At 53.0% G+C, this 21,567-nt stretch overlaps 1 protein-coding gene across 3 annotated transcripts in view; it reads right to left on the bottom strand.

The window, feature by feature from the left end:
• Window positions 1-21,567, bottom strand: part of WDR25 (WD repeat domain 25) — a 133,029-nt gene that overhangs the window by 106,407 nt on the left and 5,055 nt on the right. The window lies entirely within an intron of this gene.

Below are 21,567 nucleotides of genomic sequence, written 5' to 3'. Positions count from 1 at the left end.
CTTTTAATTGCCTTTTTTTTCCAACTTATTTAAACTAAAAAAAATACAAATAAAAAAACAGCTCACCCATTTCTTTTTAATGTTACACCAAACTCACATATCGGGTTGGCCAAAAAGTTCATTTGGGTTTTTCCATACCATCTTACGGAAAACCCAAACAAAACCTTTTGGCCAAATCAACATTCCTACTCTTAAAAATAAATTTGTTTTTTAATGAAATGAGTGAAAATGGTTTCTTCCTCCTGAGGAGGCTTACAATCAAACAAGGGAAATGAGATCCAAAATCCACAGGAGACATTTTCATTCACCCCAACAACCATCTTTTGGGCCCTTGTGCTGTGGAGGCCCTGAGCTCTGCAAGAAAGGTCACGAATGTGGTGACACTCAGCTGTCAGTTCCTCGGAGAGCGAAGGACCTGCTCCACGCTGCTGCCTCGGGTCCAGTCCCCTGGCATTTGATTGCATGGGAGGTGGTGGGGGGGGGTCACAAGGTGTTAGCAACTTCCCTGCTCGATCAGTGACTTCCTCGGGAGGTCACGAGGAGAGAAAACCTACTCGGAATCAGGAAAGCGCATTTCAGCAACTCTGCCCAGAAGAGCTGGGTTTACACCTGTAATCCTCTCATTATCTCATTTAGTCGAAGTTAGTCGGCAGATCACACCACCACTCAGCTTAAAAAAGGCCTTGGAGAGCCGTCGAAGCCTCCCGTTTTCCCAACGAGAAACCAGAGCCACAGCTGGCCTGACGTGGCTGGCTCAGGATCTCAGCCGGAACACGCTGACCCACACATGGGCCCCTGGCCCCTGACCGCCGGCTCACTGCGCTCCGCCCCCACGGCTCACCTGTCTTGTCCCCGTCCACAGTGATAACTGCACAGAGAAATGAGTCACTCACTCGCCCAGATCATGCCTGTAGGATCACAGCGCTGTTTTCTTAGGGAAAAAAGTAATAACAAAGAAAAGGTGAGGGGAAGGGGAGTGTCTTAAGTAAAAGCTGTCCTTCCTGATGTGATGGATGGAAAGCTTTTCCGCGTGAGATGGAATGGTGGGTGATTACACCAAGATAATACAATGCTTGTCACCTGTCAGGAGAGCAGATGTCACCACCTTTTGTCAGAGGGCATTTGGCAAGAAGAAGTTACAAAGAGAAAGCTTTCCTCCCCTTACTTTCTGGGGGGCAGAATAATAAATCACCTGAATCGTCAAGACCTGCTCAGGGCGGCACACGTGTGACAGGCGGAGTTTCCTAAGCCCCCGGGCCGCCGCAGGCACGCACCACAGCAGCAGGAATCACTGGGCTATTATTTTGTTTATTTGGCTGTGCCGGGTCTCGGCTTCAACATGCGGGTTCTTTAGTTGCGGCGATGTGACCTCCTAGCCACGCCATGTGGGATCTAATTCCCTGACCAGGGACTGAACCCGGGCCCCCTGCAGTGGGAGCGTGGAATCTTTGCCACTGGACCACCAGGCAACTCCCGGTAATCAGCGGGTTTTAAAAGCCTTACACGCTTGAGCACAAGTCCCATCCAACACTTAACTACTCTTTCACCAGCACCGACTAACGCCAGTCAGACCCCAGGAAGGTGAACCAAGGAGAATGAGCTAGAGCCCCTCCCAGGAGTCTGTACTACGATGACACCCCAAATTCCAGGGGGAAATGGCAGGTGCCTGAACACAGTGGACGCACTGAGCTGGGAGCGCAGGAGGCATCTCAGGGAGAGCCCGGGCGTGAGTTACGAGCGAGTCGCCGTCCCCAGCTCCTTGTCCTCTCCCGTACCCTCGAACTCCTCTCTATGAGCCATTTAGAAACAGAAACAAAGTGAAAAGCTAGAGAAACAAAAAACTTGTAAATGAACCAAAAAAAAATTTGTTTTTGGCACAGCATGCGGGGTCTCCCTTCTCCAACCAGGGATGGAACCCGTGCCCCCCCCCCACCGCTACGGTGCAAGTGTGGAGTCTTGACCACTGAACTGCCACAGTTGTTTGTTTTTAATGGGCCATAAGAGCCTCCTGGTCCAAAGCGATGAGGAGGAAGGAATGATCAGTTCCGGCAGGGGGTGAGGGAAGCCCATTCAGCAGAGAGGGAATTTGGGACAGCCCAGGAGGGCAAGGACTTGCCCCATGGGGAACTGGGGGGCGTGGGCACATGGCCTGGGCTATGGGGGGTGGTGCAGAGAAGGCGAAGACACTGCAGGAAGGAGAGGGGTCTTGCCCCCATGACACTTAGGGCTTACAGGCAAGATTGGACTGAGACCCCCTGAAGCAACGAGAGAAAGCAATAAGCAAGGGGCATTTAGTTAAGCAGTACAAGGGGGAGATACTGCTTAACTACCCCCCCGAGGCCACCAAGAAAGCCACACAGATACTCGTAGGAGCAGGGGCTGCGGCCGGGAGGAAGGAGGACCCCCGCCCCCTGCCCCGGGAACGGGAGCAGCCGCCGACGCGCCCCGGAGGCCCAGAGGAAATATTATTGCAAGACAAAAACTGAATTATGAAATCCGCAAGCAATAATTAGTTTAAATTACTACTTCTACTTGAATAATTAAACACGCTTATTTTCACTCACTGATGTTTTATTCATTACCATACATCTTTCCTGAAAGTTGTTTTTAACGTGAATATTCTTTTATTTGCAAAGATCCCACAGAGATTTACTATGCTAATTTCAAACCTTTCTTCTAAAATAAAAACAACAATAACAAAAACACTCCAGATTATCATCCATTAGCGACTGCTGTGTGGGGCACATTATCAACTTAAGTCATAGCAACTGGCTGCAAGTACTGTGGGCTGTTGTAAAGTTATTCACACACCAAAGCTTCCTTCCTTTAAAATTCACTGCTGAAAGGACGATATTTAAATAAGCTCGAAATGACTATCAAAATAAAGAGACCCAAGTGCAGCAAGACCATTTAGGCACCAACAGGAAGCGCCTTTTGCTTTTTATCACACCCTCTATTAATGAAAATGATTTTGCATTTCCACAAATAATGTTTGGATTTTATAAGTCTTATTTTTACACCCCAGAGCTAAGATACCCATAAGCACAGTAATAAAGGCTTAAGGTTTTTATTAAGCAAAGTTACCTTTGGGAATAAGTACTAACTTAAATGTAATCCATGAACTAAGTCTCCCCTGCTGGGCTATTAGCTGGTATTGGCTGGATGGCAAAACTCCAAGTCCGAGCTAATGCCAACAAGCCGGGCCTAAGTCAGACCCTGAACAAACAAAAGGAGCGACGGTGCCATCACGGTCAAGGCCAGATCCACGGGGTCCTCGGGGAGGGGGGACCACGGAGCCTACTTAATGTGCAGGCATGCAGCCACTCCACAGAACTGACAACAGCTGGACCCACTGGACTGCTGAGACAAACACCAGGGCATGGGACTCTGCAGTGAAGCGTGTGTGTGTACATACATGCACACACGCACACACACACACACACATGCTCTGTTGCTCAAGCACAGGCTTCTCCAGGGGAGCAGCACCTGTCCTGAAATTGGCTGGTCCTCAATGAACATTTGTCAAGCGAAACTGATTATCAGATTTTTTTTTAAGGCCCCAACTATATTTCTCTTTCTCCCAACCTCCTATAAGAGCAGTCAGCCATCCATGCCAGGAATGCAACTGGTGTGCCGCACCCGCTTCCCACGGGGAACGTAAAAGTCACCCTGGGAACCTGGCCACCCCCCCCAACACTGCCTTTCTTTCCCCTGTGATTTCCCCCCCCCGTTAAGTAAATTCAGCCAAGGATTTTTCACACGGGTTCCAACTAGTCTTCTGGGGCCATGGGAAAGTGGATTACTCAAATTTAGAAGTTGCCATATCAAAAATGACCATCTACTGAACAGATTTATGAGCCGTGGCAGTAGCTTGGCCTTTGGAAAATGAAGGGGCTCCGGAGGCCACAGACTGGGGGCTCAGCTGATTCTAGAACTCAACATTATCTGCGTCATCATCGTTAGAAGCATCCGGACCGCAGAGCAGAGCTTCTGCTGGGGCTCCTGTTTCCGTGGCAACAGCTTCACAGGCCTGTCACAGAAAGGAGGAAGAAACAGGAGGGGGGAGAAGCAGGAGGAAGCGGCGGGGTAGAGAGGGGGAAAAGCTAGGAAGAGGGCAGGCGAGGACGGGACGTGGACGAAGGCAGGGGAAAAGTACAGAGAAAAAGGACCAGGGGGGTGGGGCGGGGAGAGAAGATTCGGGGACGCTGTCAGGCCCAAGCACCTACAGGTGCGCTTCTGCCTGTATGCAAGAGCCTCCTAGTTCCACTTGTTAAATGCAACCCATTTCAACTCCCGGATGCTGCCTCAAGACACACTCAATTAACTGATAAACCCCAGGAAAGCTATGCGGAAAGTGAACGTGGTGAGAGGTCCAACTCCAAACTCTCAGTAACGTCAACATCCGCCCAGAGGTCTGGCTGGGTTAAATCCAGAAGGGAAAAAAGGGAAGAGAAAAGCAAAGGCCCAGGAGACCTGTTATCACTAACCTGCAACCATTAGGACGCGGCCCCACTGGCACCTGATAAAGCGAGCAGTTCTCGGAGCCTCATTAACAGGCAAACCTGCTGGTCCTGCTCACGGCAGCACGAGGAGACGGGTCTTGAAAACCAAAACGTGTCCAGCCAGAGCCTGGCTGTAGGGCCCTGACATGGGACGCCAGCCAGGCCTGGTGGTCGGGGGCTTGGGGGCTTGGGGGCTTGGGGCCTGGGGGGGGGGGTGGGGGCGGTCCTCAGTACAAGGAGCTCAGAATAAGTGGCCAGGACAAGATTCAGTCCACTCCCTGTCCCCCCCAGCACCTCCACCCCCCCCCCAAAAAAAAACAATAATTAACAAGTAAAAATTACAAGAGCTCTAAATGCAACCTACGATCCTGGGTTGGGTTGGATCCTAAAATAGAGAAGGACATTAGGGGGAAAACTGGTGAAATCTGAACAAAGTCTACAGTTTAGCGAATGGAGTTACACTGATGTTAACATGTTGGTTTTGGCAAACACATTAGGGTTGTATAAGATGCCGGGGAAGTTTGCAGACGGGCACCTTGGAACTCTCTGAATTACATGCATGACTCTTCTATAAGTCTAAAATTTTTTTTTTTAAGTTTTAAAAGAACAACAACACGGGCTGTTTTAAAGTAAGACTCCTGCTTTTCTAACAGTGATTTATCTTTTTCATATAAAACCAATGCCCTTGATAGGGTTTAACTATCATAAAGTTTTGCTGGAAGGCTGGCTGAAACATTATGGCAAAAGCTAGGCTCCTGCAACAAAAGTGAATTATTAAACTCGGAACATGTTAGCAGTGCCGCTGTGCTCTGGAGCTGGGATGCAGGGAGAGACGTGCCCCATGCACGTAGGAGCAAGGGCTCTGATCCGCAGAAACGGAGAGGCTTGCAAGAACCTGCCTTTACAGCCTCTTCACACACCACACTCCTGACTTCCTGCCTCCCAGGTCTTCTCCAGGGAGCCTCGCTCCCCGGCTCTCTGGGTCCAACCCCCCAGCCCTGCTGGCAGCCCTGCAGTCTGCATGTTCCTCCACGCCTTCCAGCCTTCACAGTCTATCCCCTCTTCCCCAATGCACTTCCACCTCTTTGCTGCAGAATGACTTCTGTGCATCCTCTAAGACCCCACGTGACTCTCACACAAACAGCACCCCCTCCAGGGCTATCCTGTGTGCCCCGGGGGCACCTCCACCTCCATCCACCCGAGCAGTTATGATGGGATGGAAGTACATGTCCACCTGTTCCTTTTTCCCAAAGAGACCAAGCGACTTTCAAGGAAGGGTGAGATGCTGAATTCAGCCCTGTATCCACGCTCACCCCCAGAACCCAAGTCTTGCAACAGATGCTCAATGAATGAAAGACTTGGGAGTCAAGAATGAGGGCAACTCTTTTAAAAGAGAAAATACCAGTATACAACCTTCCATATTCTGTGAAAGGGTCAAAAAGATTCTATTTGTGAGATGCAAAAGCAGCAAGCCCTTTTAAGAGAAACAGATTTTGTTACAGAATGACGGGTCCATTTCCATAGACAACATGAGCCCGGCGCGAGTATCCTCTTCCAACCGGGAAACTGAAAAGCTTTTCAAAGGTTTCGGTTTCCTTGACAACAGCATTGCTGGAGACAAGCAGGGAAATAATTAAAAAGTATGTTCTCTTCGCTTCGAACTCCTTGAGTGTTTATAAGCAATAATGAACAGGCCGAGCTCAGTGTCCACGGCGTCAGTGCGGACGGAGCTGGGGGCACCGGGGGGGCACCCTGTCCTGCCACCCCCTCCAGCGGGGCCTCCTCTGAACCCTGGTGAAGACCTGCCCAGGACCACACGTATCCCCAGGAATCACAGCCCACACAGGTCAGATTCGCGACAACTGTGCTCGCCAAGGGCCAGGTCTCAGGCCACGCGCTACAGCCTTACAACAGTCCACTGAGTCTTGGCACCACTTGGCAAGAGGGTAACTGAGGTGCAGAAGAGTGAGGGGCAGCCCAGGCGGTTGGCCCAAGGGCCCCGGGAGAGCATGTCAGCTCCTCAGACTGCCCCTACACGACTGCCCGGGGCCTCCACTCTGACCCTCCGATCTCACCGTGGGGCAGCCAAGGCCCTGGGGGAAAACGCCTGCCCTAGCACTGCCAGTGTCCAGCCCACATCCCCACGCGGGGCCACTCGCCATATGGCAACAAACTTGGGCAGCAAGCCTGGGCAGCCCGCACCCCCACCCTGGCCGCAAGCACACGCAGAGCCCGTCCGGCCCCGCGGCAGCACTCGGCCCTGAGCTTGATTTATGAGCTTCCTTCTCCTTCCAGGGTGGCTTTTCACGGTCTGTTCTGTCTTAACAGCTTCACCGTGTGCGTGTCTTTTATTGTAAGCCTCCTCAAATCTTTTCTGGATTTATGATTTATAAATAAATAACAAATAAACAAATGCACAAGCTGTGAGCGTCAGCCAGGGCGCATTACCCGAGAGTGGAAACGCAAACATCCCGACGGATGGAGAGCAAGCCTTGCTCTGACTTAGTTTCCAGCTCCGCTCTGGTCTTCGAAGCCCCTTCCCCAGCCCGGCCGCCTCCACCAGGGCGCTTCCTGCACAGATGAGAAGTGCGGAGGGCATCGAGGTGTGTGGACAAGACCACCCCCGAGAGGCTCTGTGCCCCCGACGTCCAAGGGGCCCACCAGGGTGTGGGACCGAGTAGGTGTTATTCATTCATTCCCAGGTGTTTTTAAAGCACCTACTATGTGTTCAGCCCTCTTCCCAAAGGGGAGATACAACAAAGGAAAAAAATAAATTCCCTGCCATTATGGAATTTATATCAGAGTCTTCTCATTTCACAGAGGAACCAGTTAAGGCTCACAAAGAGAACTTCCTTGGTGGTCCAGTGGTTAAGACTGTGCTTCCAATGTAGGGGGCACAGGTTCAATCCATGGTCGGGGAAGTTCAACATGCTGCAGGATGTGGCTCAAGAACAAAACAAAACCAAACCAAAGATTCACAAAGATTAAGGGCCTTGCCCCCCACCCCCATCTCACACACACACACACACACGACTACTTTCCGGAGTTCCCAAGCAAGAAGCAGACAGGGAACAATCCCAGAATGCAGAAGCAGAAAGAAGGGAGCTCAAATACCAGCCCTGTGCTGAGGAGCTACACATCTTTCAGTGCCCCTCTCTGCTCCTCAGTCTTCTCATCTGTAAAATGGGCATAAGGATGGGGCTAACAGCAGTGCCAGCCAACATTAGGGAGCGCCGGCTGTATGCTCTCAAAGAGTTTTCCTTGAGTTTTCATGTTTTATCATTAGACGACTGAGATGGATGTTATGATTACCTGCTTTACTGATGGAGAAGCTGGGGTCCCAAGAGTTATATAACTTACCCAAAGCCACACAGTCAGAACGCAAGGGGGGCCGGGGTAGACACCCCCCACCCCCACTGCAGTGGGACCTGAGCTTAACTAATGGCCCTATGACCCAGTTAGGGGTCATTAAGATGCAAAAGCCCAGTGTGGGGCAGACCCAGCCAGCCTCTTGCCACTGACTGTTCAGGCCTAAAGCTCACAAGACCTCCACCCCAGCTACCCTCGCTAGGCCCCAACGCTGCCCAGACCTATCCTCCCCGACCCCCCACCCCAGCACAGCACCCAGCACACCCTTGTCATCCCTCCTCCGGGACCCGGCTCAAGTGTGTCCTTCCCTGAAGCCCGGCTGGTCCTCTGCCCCGACCTCCACAGAGCCACCGGCTCCCCACCACCGTCAGTCTGCTGTGCCCCAGGTCCCGTGGGCCCTAGGGCCGGTCACAACATCGGTCTGTTTTGACACCTGATCCCCACGAGCCTTCTTGACAGCAAGGGTGTCTAGCCCCCTCTGAGCCTATAGAGGCAGCGTTCAATCAATGGCTGGACAGATGCCCAGCCAAGAATGCACTGGAGGAAGCAGGTTTCCCAATAGGGACCCGGAGGGGCCACTCACGGACTCTTGACACCCAGGCCACCTCTGGGGCTCTCGCTGCTCACACCGCTGACAGAACCCCAAACAAGGCCTGAGCAACCCCCCACCCACGCAGCTGCGAGTCCAGAAGGCCTGGCTCCCGGGCCGCGCCGCCCCCAGGTCGACACCCCAACTACAGCGGCCGACGTCACGCTGCTGAGCCGGAAAATAGGCAAGCACGTCCCGAGCAGCCCAGGTGCCCGGAGCGCCCTGCTGGCGTCGGGGGGCGCACGCCGGATTATTTGTTCAGCGAATCGAGGCAACCGGAGGCAAATTGGATTGCAAGCCTCCCGTGCTTAGGAACGCGGCTTAGGAGGCAATTACAGAATAAACCCGGGCTTGGAGTCCTTGATAATACCTTCCATTTGTAAGGGTTTAGAGTTTACAAAGTGGTTTCACACGTCCAACCTCATCTGATCCTCACAGCCCTGCGAGGTAATTATTTCACAGATGAGAACACGGAAGCCCCGACGAGTCCGCGGAGGACACGCGGCCTCGTTCGGAACCAGAACTGGCGCGGGGGCGCCGCAGGTCAGGACCAAGCCAGGCGCCCGCCTGCCAAGAAAGGGGCCTCGGAGCCCCGCGCAGCCTGCAGCGGCCTCCCCGCCCGCTGGCAGTGCGGGCTCCAGCCTGCTGCGAGCCCTCCCATCCTCGGCGCCCCCAGGGGACGCCGCGCCCGGGGCGACCGGCTCCGAGCACAGGGAGTCCTGCCTCACCTGTGCTGGGCGGCCCCTGCGGTGCCCCGGAGCAGAATCTCCTTCCTCTCCCCGCCGTGGCCCCTGCCAGCGCCGCAGGGCAGCCCCGCGCGTCCGCCCGGGGCCCCTCCGCCCGGCTCGGAGCATCAGGACGTTTCAGAACATAATTGAAACGAGAGCCAAAGAACAGGAAGAGAGATGGGGGACAAAAACAAACAACTTTTCTACCCGAAGGTGACAATGAAAATGAGTTCTAATTTGTGTTTTTGTGCCTTTCAAAATAACACTTCAGCTAGTTCAGAAAAGAGACCACTTCTGTTTATAAAAGCTCTTGAGTTTTCCCTCTGGTTGCCGGGGCTTGTGTAAATACACTGCGAGCAGGGAGAGAAAAATTGCTACTTGGGAAACTTTTAATGTTAGCATGCATGCGAATCAGAATCCTAGACTCAGCAGGTTAAAAATGTTCTCAAAGCAATTTTGGTGTTAGTCTAAATAATTATAGATCACATTCACTTAGATAAGGGCCTTTGCCCCCTCGGGGCTCCAAAGGAAAATTCTAGGCATGATAGTTAAGCAAAATAGTTGGTTATTACGCAGGCTTTGCAGTGGCAGTGCAAATTGGTATAATCCTTTTGGAAAGCAATCTGACAGGAGATGTATCTGGACTCATGGAAATGTACAACCCTTTGACCCAGCAGTCCCATTTATGAGAATCAATCCGAAAGAAATAATCCGACAGAAAAGGTTCCATGCATGAAGATAACCACTTCAGCATTAGCTATAATAGCAAAAATTAGCAACCACCTAAGAGTCCGAGGACAGCTAAGTAAATTACAGTTAATCAACTCGATAGAGCATCACGGAACCCTCCAACGACGCGGAAGCAGCCAGTGGCCCTGCGGCGGGAGAGGCTGGGGGAGAATGTTAAGTGGGAAAGCAAGCTGCGGAACCGAGCACGCACCTGTGAAGCCCACAGGCCCGTGCGGGCCACAAGTTGACAGGAGGGTGTTAAAAGGATAATCATACTCTCAGTCTAGGTTGGCACTGGGAGGTTTTTCCCCATCGCCGTGTAATGCTGTCGCATCATCCTCGTAAAGGGCAGAGCAGAGCGGCGGGGAGGAGGGGGAAGGGGACCAAGAGAGGTTGGGACCCTGTAGGATCGCACTGGGGTCACATGGTTTGGAACGCCGTCCAAGCAGTGTGGAGGCAGTGGCGGAGCCTGGGCTGACCTGCACGCACACATCCGAGCCGGGAGGCAACACTGTCTTTAACAATATGGACAGCCCACCCCCTCACCCCCGCCCCCCGCCGAAATTATAGATGTGAATGAAAGGGCGGTTCTCAAACCCTTCGGCCCCTTCGTCGCTCTCTAAAGTCAGGGACCTTTGGGGTCGTAGAGAGTCGGACACGACCCAGCGACTGAACTGAAAGTCAGGGAAGGCTCCAAAGAGCTGCTGTTTACACGTGGTTTACCCCTCCACATTTAGCATATTAAAGATCATAACAAGGACATAGAAAAATACTTATTAATTTATGTAAAAGGAACAATAATAAAGCTGTTACATGTTAACATAGATAACATATTTCTTATGAAAAATAACTGTCTTCCAAGATAAAAAATAAACGAGTGAGCAAGCACTGTTTACATTTTTGCTATCTCGTTAATGGCTGGCTTAATACAAGACAGCTGCATTCTCACAACTGCTTCTGTATTTAATCAATTGCAACAGCACACATATCATAGCCTCTGGAAAACTCCACGTACACTCATGAGAGAACGAGAGTGAAAAGGCAAGGAACCTCTAGGTGTTGCTATGAAAATAATTTTCACCCTGTAGACCCCGTGAGAGGGTCTCAAGGACCCCCAGGGGTTTGCAGACACACTGACCACCACTGCAATAAACGACACTATTAAAAACTGCTATCACGGGGGGTGGGCGGATTTAAAATTATACCTACAGTTGGAATTCAACAGGGTTGATTTTTTTTTTTTCCAAGAGTAGATGTAAATAGACTAATAAAAGTCTGAAGTCATTGCTTCTGGGTAGAAAGACAATGGGTAATTTTTTTCTTTATGCCTTCCTGTTTTTGTTTTTTTCCATAGTGTGTGCGTATTTCTTTTATGGTCAAAAACAACATTTCTTTTTTGAGGAATGGTTTGGGTGGCTGTGGTGTACCCGTGCCCTGCAGAATCAGTCAATGGGAAGACGGTAATTTTAAACCATCGGTGGCGGGCATCCGCGTGGGGTGCAGCAGCTCCCTTCGTGCCATTGATCCCTGGCACCCAGCGCACATCCATCACCCGCGCCGCCTGCCCAGGGCCCGCAGGGAGCCGGGGAGGGATGATGAGAACTGAAACTGGCTCCCACTAATCACTGCGAGATGAAGATCAAATATAGGCAACTGTTCATCAACACCTGGGATGGGTGGGGAGGACACGCTCCAAGGCCAGGGGACAATTACAAAGGGAGAGGCCCACAGACTGGACCACAAAATGATGTTAGGTCCAGGACCAAAAAATAAATAAAATAATGAGATACTAAAGTCAAACCACATACGGTGGTGAGGGATGAGGGGGGCGAGAGATGATGACGGGTCAACATTGTTAGCATGTAAATTGCTCGGGTAAGAGAAATGCCAAGACTCCAGGAGATTAATGGGTGAGAACCACAAACACTCATTCAGCATTCACGAGGTGCCAGGGTCCGTTCTAAGAGAGCCGCCGGTAAATGAACTCATTTGGTTCTCAAACAAGATACCCCTCGCTTAGCCAACGTTGTAATCATTTTAGTGCTGTCGAGGGTGAAGAGACGCAATCATGTCTACACAAGAAGTGGTGGCGTGTGCCACGAGCAGAAGGCTACAGAGCCCCTCAAAAGAAGGACGCGGACCTGGGCACTGAGAGGAGAAGACGTGCACGGCGCACGAGTGAAAAGGCCAGCTGGGGGACGGCACCGGGAGTGAAGCGTGTGTGCTTAACAGAGGCCCCGGCCAGGACGCAGGGGCTGCGCGCATCCCCGGGGCTGGAAGGTTCCTCACCAGGCAGACGGACAATCATCGGAGATGTGGACGTTCAGGGGTCTAGCCTACCTCATCATTCTGTAATATCCTCACTGTCACACACACACACACACACACTCACACACACACAGTCTCATCAGCTTTTTCAGGATCTCCCTCCTGAATCAGAATAAACAACAGAATATTTCTCACGTGAAATCACAGACACCAAAACAAGGAGACAGAAGGGGCTGGAGACAGGCAGGAACGTTTTCAGCAAACTTTCAAAGAACTCAGCCAGGAAAAGACCTTATCAGTAGGCAATGAAAATAATCTACTGTAAACAGTGTCAGAAAGGAATATTCAGAAAACAAGAAACAACTCTTGGAATGTCAAAAGAGGATAGAAGGGAACACTTCTCTGAATACATGGAGAAAAAGTTTACGCACAGGACAGCAGAAATAACAAAATCATGGGCAGGTGGGGGGCTGATTGGTAAGGATTGAAAAGATAAAAGTGGAGATTTCCCCCAGAAAAAACAGGAAGGCAAAGCAACAGAAAATTAGATATGAAAAAATCAGAAGCTCAATCCAGGGACACCGGATAATCCAATTAATCAGAGTCCCAGAGCCAGAGCCCTTCACAGGCAACAATCCCGAGGGCTCTCGATATCTCCGAGCGGCCCCTGTTCCCTGGGAGGCGCTGAGGTCCGCACGTCTCATCCTCGGAGGGGGGAGGCCGGGCCTGGATCAGCTCCAGGAGCCCTGGCCAAGCGGGGCTAACGGGCTCCGTGTCACTATGGGTCAGGGCATCTTGGGCGGGGGGCAGGGGGGAGGTAGCTGAGGCATGCCTGCTCTCTCTTATCTCGTAAAGAAACTTCGGGAAGCTGGCCAAAGGGAAGCCATGTGAAGGAAAGCTTCCAGGGGTGCTGGACCGACCCCACTGGCCTCGGTCCAGGGCTCTGGTCCCCGCATCCTGCCCCACTCCCCTGGTTCCCGGGGTCTTCGCTAGGGCCGCGTCCGTCTGTCTGGGAGAGGCGCCAGACTGCAGACGGCAGAAGCAGGGGTTGGGGGGGGGGATTGATTGGAGATTGGAGTGACTTACCCACTCCCTTCTTTTCAGGGATAAAAATACCAGTGACTGGGAGAGGAAATGACCTCCATGGAACTTTTAATTGCTGGTTACAAAAATAAAGTACCTAGGGGTATGATTAAAATCGGTTGACGCACGTGGGAAAAAGGCTGGACGCACCACCGGCAGAACGTTCGAAGTCACTGTGTCTGAGCGGAGGGGCTATGGTTACCTCTTACATTTCTTTTTTTTTTTTAAAGGAGAAGGACAATGCCATCCCTGGGCACGGCACAGGGGCCTGTTAAGAGTCTGCTGGGCCCAAGTTTTAAAAGCAGCAAGAAATAATTTGCCAGGCTCAACTCCTAAGTGTGCCAATTTTGCAATCTGCATTTTTCAATTACATTAAAAGCATTTTCCCCAATTGCTCTATTCTTCCCTTAACGACGCGGGTTGGGCCTGGATGAGGCTAGTTCCCCGAGGACAGAGTCTGCACCTTCACATGGCGCTGTTTTCTCGCCATCAGCATCCGGCACCAGGGACGCCGAGCTGTTTAAGTCTAAACCAAATGAAGTTCTCCGAGAGCAGAAAGCACAGCTTGGGTTCTGCCACAATTTTCTTTCTTATTCCTCTTTCAACCCAGGGTTTTTTTTTCCTGTGAGGCAGGCACAAGCTTACAAGGCCGTTCTGGCAAGCACAGGAGAAGTGGGAAATGTCTCATTTGTTGGCCTCAGAAACGTCGCAGCTTTCATATGGGGGAGAGGAGTGTCAAAACTTCACTTCCCACGAGGAGAGGGTTCCAGCCCAGAATCACAGCTCTTCCTGGAGGCTCGGCAGCCCTGCTGTCTCGACCAGCCTGAAGCCCTCGCTCCCCACCTTGTTATAATTGAGATGGTGGTGAACTTTCCCTGGAAGGAGAACACTCCAAGGGTGGGAACAGAAAGGCACAGACACAGGGTGCAGAGAGGGAGGTGGTTCAACGCTTCCTACACCTGACCCGCTGTGTGCCTCCAGGCAAGTGTGTTCCCCTCTCTGGGCTTCCGTCAAGTGCAAATGGAAAAGATGATCTCTGCGTGCACGCATGCACACACACACACACGCACCCACACACCACCCATTCTCTCCTCGCCTTCACCTAACTACCCGCGATGCGCGTTAACCGTTCAGCCCCCGAATACCAGACGCCCACCGCCGCAGCCCAGCCCTCCTCCCCAGCTGCGCGGCTCTCGTTTCCAATAGATTGGCCTCGTGCTCGGAATAAATTGCCAATCATCTACATAATGCCCCGCGACTCCTCACTCTACACATCAAATCATTTCTCAATCTCATTTTGTAAAATCCATCAAGAATAATTCTTTCAAAACTGAAATAAAAACCCTCCCTCTGGCACTTGAATCCATAAATTCCTTGTCTTTGAATCCGAGATACATTACTGTCTACAAAGCACATCTCAGACACCTTGATGTAATCAGATACGCTAACAGTGATAAGTCAGCGGGGTCCTTAATACATGAAATGCAAACCCAAGCCCCGCGGAAACCACCGCATCTCACGCCCCTTTCATGGGGGCCACGAGGCTTCGAGGCTGGGCAGTGCTGGGGGACGTCGGGAGACGGGCGCGGTTCCGTCCTTTCTTCTCAGGGGCAGAGCCGCAGAGCGGGTTCCCTGGAGCCTGAGGGCCAGCTGCGTGAGTGTGGACAAACCCTTAACCCTCTGGGCCTCGACTTCCTCACCCGTGAAACGGGAAGAAGAACAGTGCTGGCCCCACACACCTGCTGTGAACACAAGAGGGAGGCTCTAGGGCTGCGCCTAGCAGGAGGTGGGCACCCCGGGGGGGTCGGCTCTTCCCCACCCTCATCTGGGCCACAGGCAGGGGTCCGTGGCCCACCTTGCAGGCACACCCGCCCAGCCCTCACCCTCCTGGGTCTCCTCGGGTATGACGATGACACTGCCCCCGGCCCGCCACTCCGCCGGAGGCTCAGACACAAAAACGCTCCGCGGACTGGCAGACGCAGCTGGGCCTGTTCTCACCCACGACACTCGGATGCCAGCAGTTCAGAGACAGGGAGCCAGCCCTCCAGGAGGAACTTCCAAGTGCGCAGTGCATGAAAAGGGAGCGGCTGAGTGGTTGGGTTACAGACAACCTCAAAAGCTGTTTAAATTTTAAAAGTATCTACCTCAGGAACAGTAACATTGAAACATTTGAAAAATACCTTATCGATAGACAGACTGGGAAAAGATTCCCAAGAACGAGAGAGCTGCATCCAGTCAGAGGACCGGTTGTTTTTTAATCAACAGATCAGGGGCAGGGGAATCGGGAGCCTGCTTCTTCAGCCCTGCCTGCTGCTAGGCACTGGGCTGCATCTTCTCATCCCTTTTCCAATAGCAACAACCCTAACAGGTAGCCATGATCCCCATTTTACCAGTGAGAAAAACAAGGGGATCAGAGAGGCTAGGTGATTTTCCCCAAGTCAGACAGCTACCAGGTAGCGTAGGGATCGGGAACCCAGGAGTCTCCTGTAACAAAAGCATGGACAGAGGCTGGCCCACCTAACCCGGTTCTGCTCAGCAACACACACAGGGCTTGTAGCTGCAGACTGGGGCGGGGAGGGGGGGTCAGAGCCCATTTTACTGCATGAAGGCAGCAAAAAAAAGCCCACATTGACGCAGAACCGTTCACTGCAGTACTGTTTGAAAAACAAAAGCAGGAAAGACAGGACACAACATGGAAATGACCAAACCAAGTTCGGAATCTGAAGACGGTTAGAAAAAAACATTTGGGGAAAGTTTCTAAAGAGGTATAAAAATGCCCCGGCGCAAAAGACGGGGTGGGGATGGGGGGGCACAGACTCCAAACCGTGCGGACGTGCGCTCTGGGGCACAAGCCGGATGCCATAAACAGTGAACAGCTGGGGATGCGCTGGCCGTTATCGGGGCGGGCCCTGTGATAACGAGCTGCTGGCTCTGGGAGAGGACTGTCAGGGATCTGTTTTCGCCTTCCCTCTTCCTGCTTTATGCATTTCAAAGTCGGTCCCAGGCAGCAAGAAACATGCCCGGATGCTTCTGGGGTCTTCCCGGTGTCTGGCAGAGGGCTCTGCGAAAAGCGGCTGCCAATCAGGGCTGCCCATGTTTGGTCAAAAGCACTACACGTTTGTACTTTTCCCTTCAAAAAAGGGCCTCAAAGTCTGAATTCTACCGCAACATGCAGTGGGTATTCAAGCTTGTTGAGCCAAACGAGGACACAGGGAAATGAAAAGAATGCACAGGAGGGTATTCGTGCTGGGACTACAACCAGAGAGAACAGAGGCGCGGGGGGCCCCGGAGGGGCGGGCAGGAAAGAAAAAAGATCATCGGTGCGGAATCATGAGTCATTGTTTTGTTTTACTTAATTTCTCTAGCTGTAAATTTTTCAAAACTAATATAAGCACATTTTACAGCTCACGGAACATTTAGAACATATTAAAATAAGTATCTTTCCGATGTAATGTGCCCAATTGAAATTTATGAATTCTGAGGCTGCGTTTTTAAGGAGATGAAGGAACTGGCACTCCGCGTCCTTTAGATTAATCAGATGGATTGTGTTGTGTTTTTTCCTCCTGATCAGAAAATAAATCGTATTTCAGTAAACGTTACCTTGAATTAAGGATTCTTCCACGTTCTAGAAGCTTGGAAGAGCGACTCACCCTGTCTTACTGTGCCCCCTAGTGGCAAAGAGCATGTTTGCACCTTAAAGACGACTCCTCTCCCCAAAGGCTGGAAGGAAAATCCAAAAAAACATTTTCAATCTTTTTGATCACTTAACAGGTACAAAACCTAGTGCCAGGTGCTATGGAGAATGTAAAAACGGATTTCACACCGTTCCCCTGCTCAAGAAGCTTAAAAACCTAGACGGGAAAAAAAAAAAAACCAACCTAGACGGTGTGGCAGGCACAGCTCCATGGCCATGCCGCTGCAGTGAGACACCGCGGCGCGGTGAGGTAACTCAGAACCAGCGCCACTTACTTCTTCACGAAAACCCAGCAGGTAATGCATCCTTGGGTCCACTTTACATATAGAGCTTGACGCTCAGAGAGAGTGAGTCACTTGCCTGAGGTCACACAGCCAGTCAGTGGCAGAGGGACAGTCCGAATCCAAGTCCTGTGAGCCCAACCCTGCTGACCAGGTCGGGGACAAGAAGGCACTCTGGCAAACTTTAACCAAAAGAGATGGGTGGGGGGAGACTTCCCTGGTGGCCAGTGGTTAAGACTCTGGGCTTCCACTGCCGGGGGGCATGGATTAGGGACCTAGGATCCGGCATGCTGCGAGACACAGCCAAAGCAGAAGCAGGGGAGGTACCCTCAAAAGGGAGCACAGGATGGGGGCTGGTTCCCAAGCCACATCCACCTCTTCGAGCTCCTTCCCTGCTCACCCACCATCTGCTTTCCCCCCAGAGCCCCGCCTGCACCCCCGCCCCACTCCAGACTCCATGCCCACACGCCTCCCATGCACCCCTCGATCTCAAACCAGACCACAAGGACCCCCACACTGCCCACCTGCTGACACCAGGGACGGAAAATAACACCATCCTGCCAGGATTGCCCGCTGCTACACACACCCCCCGCCCCGGGGGCCCAGCACAACCAAGGTCTCAGCCAGGAGGGCCCCTGGCCCCCAGGTGCTCCCCACCCACTTTCCAGCCTGGCTCCTCCACCCTGCCACATTGTCTTCATACCGAACAGTTTGCTTAAAGTCGATTTGCCAAATGACTCCGTCACTGAAAACTGCCAGACATCATAAAGCAGAGAGGACCCTAGACCCTTGGCCTCTAACGCTTATAAACGCCCTGATTTTCAAGACACCACAGTAAGAAGGTCAGGAGACACGGACCCCTGTGGCCACGACAGCAGCCACACTCTGCCCCTGGGGCCACCTCCACTGCCACCCCACCATAAGGGATGGACAGCACAGTGGACGGGGCTCCTGGCCGCAAGCAAGGCGGCCCAAGACCATGTCATTGCCTGCAGCACACATCACCCTCCCCGGGACGGGACTGACAGGCAGCCTGGCAGTCAGGGAGGGGGTCTCAGAGAACTGCCGCCAGCGGGTGGGTTTTCCAGGAACACAGTCCCTGCGCCTGAGCGGCCTCCCAAGGTGGACCAACTGCGCCCCCATGTGGTCATGCGGTGTCACCGCCGGCTGGCGGCTCCCAGGTCCTCTCCACCCGCCACTGCCCCCTCAACCCAGCGCAGGGCGCCTTCATCTACTCCACTGACACCCGATACACGACAGAACCACGGCCCAAGTCAACGGCATCACTCAGACGCCCTCTGTTCCGAAACTCATGGGATGGCCTTACTTGGGAAATCTAAACTTCCTGGGCAAAAAAGACCAGGGCAGAGGCCACGGAGCATGCCGCCGAGGCCAGGTGCAGACCAGTCCCCTCAGGGCTCCAGGCCAGGAGACGTGACCCCGAGGGTGAGCGGGCAGCACTCACCAGGACACCCTCCACCACACCCCTCCACTCAGCTCTGCCTGCCCTCTGAGACCCCTGGGAAGCCTGCCGCCTCGAGCCTGCGCTGCCGATGTCTGCCGGTCTGGTCCCTCCCTCCAGGGTCCCAGAAAGGGGCTGCCTACGCCCTTCAGGCAGCCCACCTGAACCCGTGCCACATGCCCAGCATTAAACTGGGAGCTTTAGACAGAGCTCTGGGCGTTTGTCCCACCTGAGAAGCCTCAGCCATAGGTTTCAGGAGCTTGTCAAGAAGAAAGAGGTTCAGAGGGGTCAAGTGCCTTGCCCAAGATCACAAAGCTGTTGGTAATGGAGCCGGCACCAGGCCCAGTTCAGTTCAATTCAGTCGCTCAGTCATGTCCAACTCTTTGTGACTGCAGCACGCCAGGCCTCCCTGTCATCACCAACTCCCGGAGTTTACTCAAACTCATGTCCATTGAGTCAGTGATGCCATCCAACCATCTCATCCTCCGTCGTCCCCTTCTCCTCCTGCCTTCAATCTTTCCCAGCATCAGGGTCTTTTCAAATGAGTCAGTTCTCCACCAAGCCCAGATCATTCTAAGTAACTCCAGGGCCAGCCCACCAGGGAAACTGCCCACCAAGAACCCTCTAGGGGGGCTCCTGACCAAAGCAACAGGCCCCCACAGCCCCCTAGAGTTGCAAGCCCCCCGCAGAGAAGCCCAGGCCTTGTGGAGGAGGGGGCAGGGTGGTGTCCAGTGCACACCAGGGACGCCAGGACCTCCGGAGTCGACCACAGGGCCCCAGCCTCTTGGAGAAAGCGGCACAGCTGTGCCAACCCCAGGGCTCCAGACAGCAGACAGGACCCGACGCTGTCCCCACAGAACTCTTGTCAGCCTCGCAGACGTGAGCACAGACACATCGTTTCAGGACTCAAACACGCCACCTAAAGGGACACTCGCTGATGGAGCTCCTTGCCAAAACTTCACTGCACTTGGACTTCCTGTCTCGGCTTATGAAAACACCTCCTATGCGAAAAGCTCAAAACAAAGCTTGCAAATACAATGTTCTGGGCAGAAGGGCTCCAGAGCCGTGAGGACAATGCGGGGGTGGTGTGGGGAACCTATGTCTACTAGGCACCTGGGGGCTCCTGCTCTATGCCAGGGGCTTTGGAAGTGAGTTCTCACATGATCTTGTGGCCCAGGTACTGAGCACAATCAGGCCCTCACAGATGAGACTCTGGGACTTAAACTGGACAGCCGGGCCACTGAGCAGCTCCTCCACAGCCATGACCCACAGCTCCAAAGCCACCTTCTCCCCAGGCAGCTTTCATTCGGATCACGTGTATTTGGCACCTACTGTATACTGAGACGTCACTTTGCCGACAAAGGTCCGTCTAGTCAAAGGTACGGTTTTTCCTGTAGTCATGTATGGATGTGAGAGTTGGACTGTAAAGAAAGCTAAGCGTCAAAAAATTGATGCTCTTGAACTCTGGGGTGTTGGAGAAGACTCTTGAGAGTTCCTTAGACTGCAAGATCAAACCAGTGGATCCTAAAGGAAATCAGCCCTGAATATTCATTGGAAAGACTGATGCTGAAGCTGAAACTCCAATACTTTGGCCACCTGATGCGAAGAGCTGACTCATTGGAAAAGGCCCTGATGCTGGGAAAGATTGAGGGCAGGAGGAGAAGGGGACGACAGAGGATGAGATGGTTGGATGGCATCACTGACTCGATGGACGTGAGTCTGAGCAAGCTCCGGGAGTTGGTGATGACAGGGAGGCCTGGCGTGCTGCAGTCCGTGGGGTCACAAAGGGTCGGACACAACTGAGCGACTGAACTGGACTGATGTACCCTGCTTGTGCTTCCCAGGTGGCCTAGTGGTAAAGAACCCGCCTGCCAATGCAGGAGACGCAGACGCAGGTTCAATCCCTGGCGGGGGAAGATCCTTTGGAGAAGCAACTGGCTACCCACTTCAGTCTTCTCACCTGGGGAATCCCATGGACAGAGGAGCCTGGCGGGCGACAGTTCATGGGGTGGCAAAGAGTCGGACACGACAGAAGTGAATGAGCACGCGCGCACACGTGCTGTACTCTGCTGGGCTGAGGAGAGCGAGCAGGTGCAGGTCCATTCAACAGACCTTCAGCTTTAAAAGCGCCATTAAAAGTACAGGTCTCCTGGGCTCCCCTGGGGGCGGAGGCAGCTTCCTGGCAGGTGTGACACGCCTGTCACACTACCTACCCGTGGACTGGGCGCCACTTACTGTAAGTCTGCCTTACTTCAGGAGCGTTCCATATATGTGTGTATAATTTTATTTATTTACGTATTTACTTCTGGCCGTGCTGGGCCTTCGCTCTGTGCCTGGGCTTTCTCTGGATGCAGGTTTCTCATGGCAGAGGCTCCTCTCCCCGCAGAGCACAGGCTCAGAAACTGCGGCGCACGGGCTGAGCTGCAGGTGGCATCTGGGATCTTCCCAGACCAGGGATTGAACCCACGTCTCCTGCACTGGCTGGCGGCTTCCTTACCACTGCACCGGAGCCCAGAACATTTTTTTTAATGGAGCTTTTAAAATAAGTAAATAACAACCCAAAGAGTTTCTGTGTAAACCAGAACTCCCCAGCAGGGCACCCGAGGCCCTCCCTGGTGTGAGGCTGCCTTCTTTCCCAGCGCCTCCCCCCACCCCCTGCCCCTGTGGGCCCCCTACGCCTCCCCTGCTTAGGGCCTAGATCGCCTTCCGCCCAGCCCACCTGAAGACTCACCTGCTCCCTCTGGGAAGCCTTCGCCAAGTTCTCCTGGCTGGGCGGCTGCCCCCCGCACCCCGGCGCCTGCAGTCCTGAAAGCCCCTGGGGCCCCGGGCTCACAGCCCCGACCCAGGCCTGAGAGCACCTCT

The sequence above is a fragment of the Muntiacus reevesi genome, chromosome 15 (assembly GCF_963930625.1).
Source record: "Muntiacus reevesi chromosome 15, mMunRee1.1, whole genome shotgun sequence".
Classification (NCBI taxonomy): domain Eukaryota; kingdom Metazoa; phylum Chordata; class Mammalia; order Artiodactyla; family Cervidae; genus Muntiacus; species Muntiacus reevesi.
The sequence above is the reverse complement of the archived record's forward strand: the minus strand, read 5'-3'. Positions and strand labels throughout refer to the sequence as shown.